Here is a 9955-nt window from a genome sequence, read left to right on the forward strand (position 1 = left end):
CAAGAATTTGATTTGCATATCACGGATAGGAAAGGAGCAGAGAACCCCGTGGCTGGTTACTTGTCTAGACATGAAAATATTCTTGATGACCCACAACCAATTAATGATAGCTTCCCTGATGAACAACTAGCTGCAATAAATGTTTCTGATAGTACACGTTGGTATGCTGACTATGCTAATTATATCGTTGCTAAATACATACCACCTAGCTTCACATACCAACAAAAGAAAAAATCTTCTATGATTTAAGACATTACTTTTGGGATGACCCACATCTTTATAAAGAAGAAGTAGATGGTATTATTAGACGTTGTGTACCTAAGCATCAACAGGAACAAATCCTACAGAAATGCCACTCCGAAGCTTATGGAGGACATCACGCGGGAGATAGAACCGCTCATAAGGTATTGCAATCTGGTTTTTACTGGCCTACTCTCTTCAAGGCTGCTCGTAAGTTTGTCTCATCTTGTGATGAATGCCAAAGAATAGGTAATATCGGTAAGCGTCAAGAAATGCCTATGAATTATTCACTTGCTGTTTAACCATTTGATGTTTGGGGATTTGACTTCATGGGACCTTTCCCTTCCTCTAATGGGTATGCACATATTTTGGTTGCTGTTTTATATTTTACTAAGTGGGTAGAAGATATTCCAACCAATAGTGCTGATCACAACACCTCTATTAAAATGCTTAAGGAAGTTATTTTCCCAAGGTTTGGAGTTCCTAGATATTTAATGACTGATGGTCGTGCACACTTTATTCATGGTGCTTTCTGTAAAATGCTTGATAAGTATGATGTTAATCATAGAATTGGGTCACCTTATCATCCTCAGTCTAGTGGTCAAGTTAAACTTAGCAATAGAGAAATAAAACTAATCTTACAAAAGACTATTAATAGGTCCCGGAAGAATTGGTCTTAGAAATTAGATGATGCACTTTGGGATTATAGAACAGCTTACAAAAATCCTATGGGCATGTCTCCATATAAAATGGTTTATGGAAAAGATTGTCATTTACCTCTTGAGTTAGAACACAAAGCATTTTGGGCAATAAAAGAACTCAATTATGATTTCAAACTTGCTAGAGAAAAGATGTTATTTGATATTAGCTCATTAGATGAATGGAGAACCCAAGCTTATGAAAATGCTAAGTTATTCAAAAAAAAGTTAAAAGATGGCATGACAAAAGAATCCAAAAGTGTGAGTTCAAAGTAGGTGAATGTGTTCTTTTGTACAACTCTCGTTTCAGATTCTTTGCAGGAAAACTCCTCTCCAAATGGGAAGGACCCTATGCCATCGAGGAGGTCTATCGATCCGGAGCTATCAAAATAAATAGTCTTAAAGGGACTAACCCAAAGGTTGTCAATGGGCAGCGAATAAAACACTATATCTCAGGTATGCCCATTAATGTTGAAAGCAATGTTCTCCAAACTTTGACACCGGAGGAACACATAAAAGAGTCCTTCCGGAACACTCCAGAATCGTGAAAATAAGGAGGTACGAGATACGGTAAGTAATCAGACTCCGAAAAATCCACAAAAATATTTTTTGTTAGTTTTGGAATATTTAGAAAATTAGGAAAATAAGAAACTTCCAGGGAAGTGACCCTGGTGGGCATAATACACCAGGGCATGCCAGGCATGCCTGGCATGCCCGAGTGGGTTGTGCCCACCTCGGGTACTTTCCGGTGTTCGTTTTTCTTCCGTTCTGCTTGTTCCCCAAGATAAAAAATCTATATATACCTCCTGAACCTATTAACCTCCATATCGCAGATAAATCTCCTATTTTCTTTTCTCTCTGTTTTCCTGTCAGATTTGAAATTCTATCTTCCCAAGACTCGAAGGGTGAGAGTTATGTTGCAGAATTTATCACAAACCCCAAGGTTTATGGGGATGTGGATCACTATGACCGGACCTCAAAGGAAGAAGAAGACTCTGATCCTATGAGGAAGGAGGAGACAAGCTCGGAGGAGGATGAAGTTCCATTGCCCCAACATGGGGACATGCAGGTTGAATTTAAGAAGTCAAGTCTCCCCAATAAAGCAAAGAGGCCTAAGATCCAGTTTATCCCTTTTCGTCTCTTGCAGGAAAATAGGCAATATTTATGCAAAAATGCATTGGAGCTTGAGTGGGAGATCTGAGAACTGAAAGATGAGAACTCCGTCCTCAAGCGTAGGCTGAGGAAGAAAGGCAAGAAACCATCTACTTCACCACCACTGTTTTCTTCATCACCACCAAAAGAAAACTGAGTATTGGATATGGGCACTCGCCTTGGCTTTCGCCAAGCTTGGGGGAGGTCCCCCGGTATCGTATCAATCTCCACTATCTTTTGCCTTTTTCTTAGTTCGATCAATGGTTATCTTTTGCTATTAGATGAATAAAATTTTAGTTCGATCCTTCCTTTTTATGAGTTTGCTTAGTGATCAATCCTTGTAATCGTGTGCGAGATATAATAAAAGTTTAGTTTGAGTTTTGCCTTCTTTACTTTCTCGCTGCAATAAAAAGAAAGGAAATAAAAGAAAAATATCATATGCTAATCTTATGGTAAGTGATGACATTACACAAGGAAAAGTATGAGTAGAAATTTTTATTGTAGATTGACAAACATAGCATTGGTCAATGATGCAACACATGAAAGAATTAATAAGGGAAGAGAAGATTCACATATAAAAACACTATCATGGAAATCATTTGTGATTGTGAGCACCCATCAAAATATTATATGCCAAAGTTGTTGACGTTGGACAAGGAAAACAACTTAATGATTTATGTTTGTTCATATTCACGAAGAAGTCATATTGTCATAGATCCTTCAACATGTGGTGCTTGCCCCTATCTTTGCTAGCCAAAAACTCCGCACTAAGTAGAGATACTACTTGGGCATCCAAAATCCTTAAACCCTATCTTGTTTGAGAGTCCACCATACCTACCTATGGATTGAGTAATATCCTTCAAGTAAGTTGTCATTGGTGCAAAAGGGCAATAAAAATTGCTTATAAAAATGTGAGATCATTTAGTGTAAGGGAAAATTGAGCGTTGTACGAAATTGTGATGGTGAAGAATAAAAGCGACAGACTGCATAATAAAGGTTGCCATTACAAGGGGCAATATAACATTGACGTTCTCTTGCACTAAGGGGTTGAGCATACAAACAAAAAGCGCATGGAAACCTTTGCTTCCCTCTGCGAAGGGCCTATCTTTTACTTTCATGTATTTACTTTAATGCAAGAGTCAAAGTTTTTCTATCTATTCCTTTTATTTTTCTCCTTTGGCAAGCATCATGTGGTGAGGAAAGATCTAGGCACATATGTCTAGTTGAATATGAGTGGCATAAGTTATTATTGTTGACATCACCCTTGAGGTGAGTATGTTGGGAGGTGAAATTATAAGTCCCTATCTTTCTTTGTGTCCAGTTGAAACATTTTGCTCATGTGTACGCGGTGAGTGTTAGCAATCATAGAAGATTAAATGATGGTTGCGTAGGTGGACTTGCCTAAAGGCTCCGATACGTGACCCTTCCTAAAAAGATGATGAATTGTAGTTGCAAAGTTAACTGAGAACATAGTTTGGTTTACAATAGAGTTTATGCTTTATACTTCATTGTTGTGATGAATTGTCACTTGTTCATGAGAAGTCTATGATAAAAGTTCTACAATAAAAGTTTTGTATTAAAGTTTGTTGCTATTATAATAAGTCACATGATGCTGCTATGTCCATATTTTTGTTTTTATCGACACCTCTCTCTCTAAGCATGTGGGCATGTTTTTCGATTTTGGTTTTCGCTTGAGGACAAGCGAGGTCTAAGCTTGGGGGAGCTGATACGTCCGTTTTGCATCATGTTTTCCTACTGTAATTTATGTTGTTTTATTGTATAATAATGCTTTTTTGAGTAATTCTAATGTCTTTTCTCTCATAATATGCAAGGTATGCACCAAGGGCGAGAATTCTGGCAGCTGGAAATCTGGACCTGAAAAAGCTATGTCAAGCTACCTATTCTGCACAACTCCAAATGAGCTGAAACTCCTCGAGGATTTTTTATGGAATATTTAATAAATATTGGAGCAAATAAGTACTAGAGGAGGGCCACCAGGTGGGCACAACCCACCTGGGCGTGCCAGGAGGCCCAGGCGCGCCCTGGTGGGTGCTGCCCTCCTCGGCCTACCTCCATGCCAATCTTCTGGTATATAAGTCATTTTGACCTAGAAAAAAATAAGGGGAGGATATTCGGGACGAAGCGCCGCCGCCTCGAGGAGGAACTTGGGCAGGAGCACTTTTGCCCTCTGAGCGCGAAAGCCTTTGCACGTTAGTGCATCCGTTTTCTTGTTCTTTCTCCGGGCTTTGACCATGGAGCGATTCCGCCGGGGGAACTTCCCTCCCAGAGGGGGAAATCAACGTCATCATCATCACCAACAACTCTCCAATCTTGGGGAGGGCTATCTTCATCAACATCTTCACAACACCAACTCCTCTCAAACCCTAGTTCATCTCTTGTGTTCAATCTTTGTATCAAAACTATAGATTGGTGCTCGTGGGTGACTGGTAGTGTTGATTACATCTTGTAGTTGATTACTATATGGTTTATTTGGTGGAAGATTATATATTCAGATACATTATGCTATTCAATACCTCTCTGATCTTGAGCATATTTATCATTTGTGAGTAGTTACTTTCATTCTTGAGGTCACGGGAGAAATCATGTTGCAAGTAATCATGTGAACTTGATATGTGTTCAATATTTTGATGGTATGTATGTTGCCATTCTCTTAGTGGTGTCATGTGAACGTCGACTACATGACACTTCACCATATTTGGGCCTAAGGGAATGCATTGTGGAGTAGTTAATAGAGGGTGGGTTGCGAGAGTGACAGAAGCTTAGACCCTAGTTTGTGCGCTATTCCGTAAGGGACCGATTGGATCCAAAACTTTGATGCTATGGTTAGAATTTATTATACTTTTCTCGTAGTTGCGGATGCTTGCGAGAGGGTTAATCATAAGTAGGCAGTTTGTTCAAGTAAGAACAACACCTAAGCACCGATCCACCCACATATCAAATTATCAAAGTACCGAACACGAATTAAGCCAACATGATGAAAGTGACTAGATGAAATTCCCATGTACCCTCAAGAACACTCTGCTTATCATAAGAAACCGTTTTGGCTTGTCCTTTGCCTCAAAAGGATTGGGCTACCTTGCTGCACTTTTGCTACTACTATTGTTACTTGATCGTTACAAATTATCTTGCTATCAAACTACTCCGCTACTTACAATTTTAGCACTCGTAGACATTACCTTGCTGAAAACCACTTGTCATTTCCTTCTGCTCCTTGTTGGGTTCGACACTCTTACTTATCGAAAAAGGTACAATTGACCCCATATACTTGTGGGTCATCAAGGCCATAGTAAGCATTCCAACTACTTAGAACTCTAAGAATTTAACATGCAAGCCCATCTACATCAGCACCAAGAGTAGCTAATTATTCAAAATATTAACCATTAAAGCAAAAACTAATTGGACATATGGAGGAGTTACATACCAAGCAACAATTCCCCAAAACAGTTTCAAAAATGGAGCTTCGAGCAAAGAGATCAAAATCCGCGGTTTCGGGAGCAAGAACACGAGACAGGGAGAGGGAGAGAGAGAGAGAGCAATGGTGATTTTTTATAGACGAATGTGGTGATGTGGGAAGAAGAAGTAAGTGAGGGGGCCCATGTGGGGACCACAACCCACCAAGGCGCGCCTGGGGGTCTTGGCGCGCCCGGGTGGGTTGTGCCCACCTGGTGCACCTACCTCAGATATTATTTGCACCATAAATTCTTAAATAATCAGAAAAAAATCATATTAAATTTTCAGGGCATTCTGAGAACTTTTATTTTGGGGTCATTTTTTATTGTACGGAAAACTCAAAAAACTGACAAAGCATGGCATTTTATTTTATTTAACTTGTAAAAACAGAAAACAAAGGTAGAGACACAAGGTAGTGCTCACTAAATTCATCAACTTCATACATCTCAAAAATGATCCATTAATAAGGTTGATCAAGTCTTATTAACAACCACTTTCGATTAGCATGAAACCGAAGAACTTTTGTAAATCTCTAAGTTACCTCAATGGGGATATGGATGTCCCCAGCAATAAGCATTTCATATTTCTTTTTAACAGTAGGTAGAGGTAGTTAAAAACTTCCAATAGTGATCGTCGAAGATTTTTCAATAACATTAATGCCATTCACTTGGAATTGTTTCTTCGGAAAGTGCACCGTATGCTTATTACCATTGATATGAAAAGTGATCTTGCTTTTATTGCAATCAATAACAGCTCCTGCAGTATTCAAGAAGGGTCAACCTGATAGAGGCGGGGTGTCCCGATCTTTCGATGAGACGATAACTATCGATTTGGTGGAGACGACTTTGACGATCCAACTACAAACGTGCACGACGTTGCGCCTTAGCAATCGCTAAACCAACTCCGAGAGGTTATTGACCACGCTGAAGCACAATCAACCTAACGACGAAGGTCTATTCCTGCAAGCAATCGAAGAACAAGCAAGAATATGATAAAGCAATCTGAATATTGTGAATATAGATGAAGTATTGATAAAGGTGGGGATCCGTAAGAGGTCTTGGTCTGGTCATTGGACACAAACAAAGTACACGAAGTTGCAATGGCTAACTTTTAACTAAACAAATCCCAAGGGAAAAGCTACTAGATGGATCTACTTATATAGGAGCAAGGGGTGGCGGCCTAGGAGGTGGGAGGACGTCCAAAGGCAGCCTAAAACTAACCCTAGGTCGTACAAGGCCAATGGGCCCGAGTGGAGGTGATGCAACACCTTTGGACTTGTTGTTTGACTCGGATTCTGCTGCAGCGTCTGATTGTTTCGTTGATATCTCAACGCCCCGGACAAATTGGAAGGTGAATCCAATTGGGCTGGAAAGATCACAAAATCTAGAATCCAACAAAAAAAGAATCACCCAATTCGGAGTCCGTATGAAAACGTTGTTGGCGTTTTGAGTCAGGTGTGTCTCTGCAGTCCGAATCTGAATCCAGAACGTGAGAGACTTGGACTCTATGTTCTCTTGGCCCAAAAGTGACGTGAGAGAACTTTTTGAACAGCACTTAAACATATCTTTCTCTCTTATCTTCATATGTGAATTGTACAAATGTCCCATACACATGCAATTAGACAAAACACAAAAGTGTGTGAAATATTTTTGTTCTGGATAACATAAATAGATTATTGAATAGTTTGCACTAGAAATCACGTGACAAATATGCATGTATGCAATATTTTTGGTCGTATCCAAGGTAGTCATGTCCTCATCATCCTCCCCTTTTTAAAAATGAAGCCGTCCTCGGCGTTGCTTAATCTGAAATGTGCCTAATAAAAGAGACAAGGTATACATGTTGTATATGTATATGTCATCCATTCTTACTTCCCTTGATTTTTGCACATATGACACATGTATACATGAGTAACTTTCATGGATCATAAAATATAAAGCCAAAATATTATCATAAGTAGAAGCCATGAAAATATTGCAACTCAGTTGGCACATATAAGTGAAGCTCTTATTCCTATCAAAAGATTGGCAATATTTATCATTAAACCATCCCAACATTGGTGAATAAACCTTACTTGCATCAAATTTACATGCTACAACATGCTTAAATAAGCAAACATGCAGTAAGTCATTGGACACAGAATCATCACAAGGATTAGAGGTCATATCAAAATGATTAAACATTGGTTCTTTTGCATCAATAGTTAATTCAATGGGTGCACTCAAAATTGTTGGTATTTCAGTTGTTTGATCACATGATGCATTCATGATAGTAACATGATTCTCTAAAATAGGTGGCGTGCTCAAATCAACAGGTAACTCAACACATGATGTTTCTAAGTTAATTAGGGATGCATCATTCTCATGTGAAGTTATATCATCAATACATTTACTGTTACCTTGTCACAAAGACGTAGCTGATGTCGGTATGGACAATGACAATGTACCATACACTTGAGATGATGTCGCACTCACAATCTGAGGTGTGGCTGCTCTAGTAGGTGCAACGGTGGAGGAATCAACCGATGGTAGTGAGCATGAGTTGGAATAGTAGTTGTTGTAGTCACCCAATGCATCCTCCTGTAACTGTCTCTCAAAGGTACAAGCACGAACATACATACCAGTAATGCAACGAGGAATATACCTAAATCTTGCCTGAATATCATTGTTCAAACTGCCAAAAAATCTATTCATTGTATCATCCTCAGATTCTTCTATGTCACAACGATGCATATAAGATTTGAACTCTTGGTAGTAAGCATGAACAGTGTTATTGCCTTGTTTAAATTCTTCAAATTTCCGAAGCAATTCACGACGATAGTAAGGAGGGAAAAATTGTTGTCTCATTACATGTTTCAAATCTTTCCAAGTTGTGGGTTGGTTATCAATGTTTTTCTTACAATGCACACTCCACCAAACAGAAGCAAAACCAGTAAATGCTCTAGTGGCAGCTCGTACTCGCTCAAGTTCAGAAAAGTCATGGTAACTAAAAACTTGTTCTACTTCAAGCTCCCAATCTAGATAAATAGCAGGATTAAATCTATCCTCAAATGATGGTAAAGAGATAACCTGACCATGTGCTTGTGTGTGTTGTCCCAACTCTTGTGATGGTGAAGATGTGTTCGTCATCCAAAAACTTCTATCTCCGGTACCTGTCATGATTAGTAGAAATAAGAAAACAAAACTCGAGAATAATGTTCCTATGAACTACTAGGATGTGGCTATAACGTGCTCACAGTAAGCAAATATCAATATCTTCCAAGTTCTTACCATGCGGCAGGTGGTGACAGGCAACCAGCAGTGTTAAGTAACTCTGAAGATTGTGTAAAGCGATTGCCAGGGGAACGTACGTATACACGGTGTCGAAATATGTGGAGCTGGGTTGGCTATATATGGTAGCAAAAGATTAGCAATTATCAACTCAAAGATGCAATGTTGAATAAACGCTCAACGACGGTACTGTGCTGGTCCTAGGCTAGACCGGACTAGAGACGCGAGCCTAGAACACTAATGAGGTCACGACATAGCACAACTAGCATCAATGAAGGATAAGTAGCTCTGGACAGCAAGATATAAGTGAAGATCACAACGGCAGTAAAGATAATGATGAATAACAACTGCCAAGCAGGATATATAAAAACTCTCTCTTCAACTTTCCTCTTGAAAAGTTTGCTACTAACTCAAGCTTTCCAATGCAAAAAGAATCATTCAATTCCGAATTGATATGAGGAGTCAAAGAATTCTAAAACTGGCCTGAAAAAACTGGAACAAACTGTATGCGCGAACTTCGGAGGGCAAAGAGACCTATTTAGCAGATGATTTTGCGACGCCAAATATTGAACTAGCTTTTGCAACTATTCAGGTGCGTCTAGTCGCTAGCTTTAATTTGAATACTTGTGGAGCCAAAACAGACTTCGTATGAGGAAGTTATGCCTGTTTTACTGAACAGTGCACAAAACAGATTCCAGTCTGAATTCAACTACGAGATTGAGTCTAGATAGATCCGAATTTTGTTTTTTTCTCTTATCTTTTTTTCCTCACACTTTTTTTTTCTATTTCTTTCTCTCTCTTTTTTCTGACTTTTTTTTTACTTTTTCTCTCTCTCTCTTTTTTTTCTCTTTTTTTTTCTCTCACTCTTTCCAAAATAAACTAGATAAGATGCAGATTGGATCAAGTGAAGATGTGAACGATCTCAACTATGATTATGACAATGAACGATGGGTAGAACGTGGTGGAAATTGATGGATGGGTGGTGGACAGCGGAAGGGATAACGATGCAGCAGCGGCGTGACTAATATGAGCAGAACTCGAAACTCTAAACGAACTAGACACTAAGACCAGCAACTCGACACGGCGATGCAACCGATAATTCAATAATGCATACAATGAAAAGAA

This window comes from Triticum aestivum, chromosome 5B (assembly GCF_018294505.1).
Source record: "Triticum aestivum cultivar Chinese Spring chromosome 5B, IWGSC CS RefSeq v2.1, whole genome shotgun sequence".
NCBI classification, from domain to species: Eukaryota; Viridiplantae; Streptophyta; class Magnoliopsida; order Poales; family Poaceae; genus Triticum; species Triticum aestivum.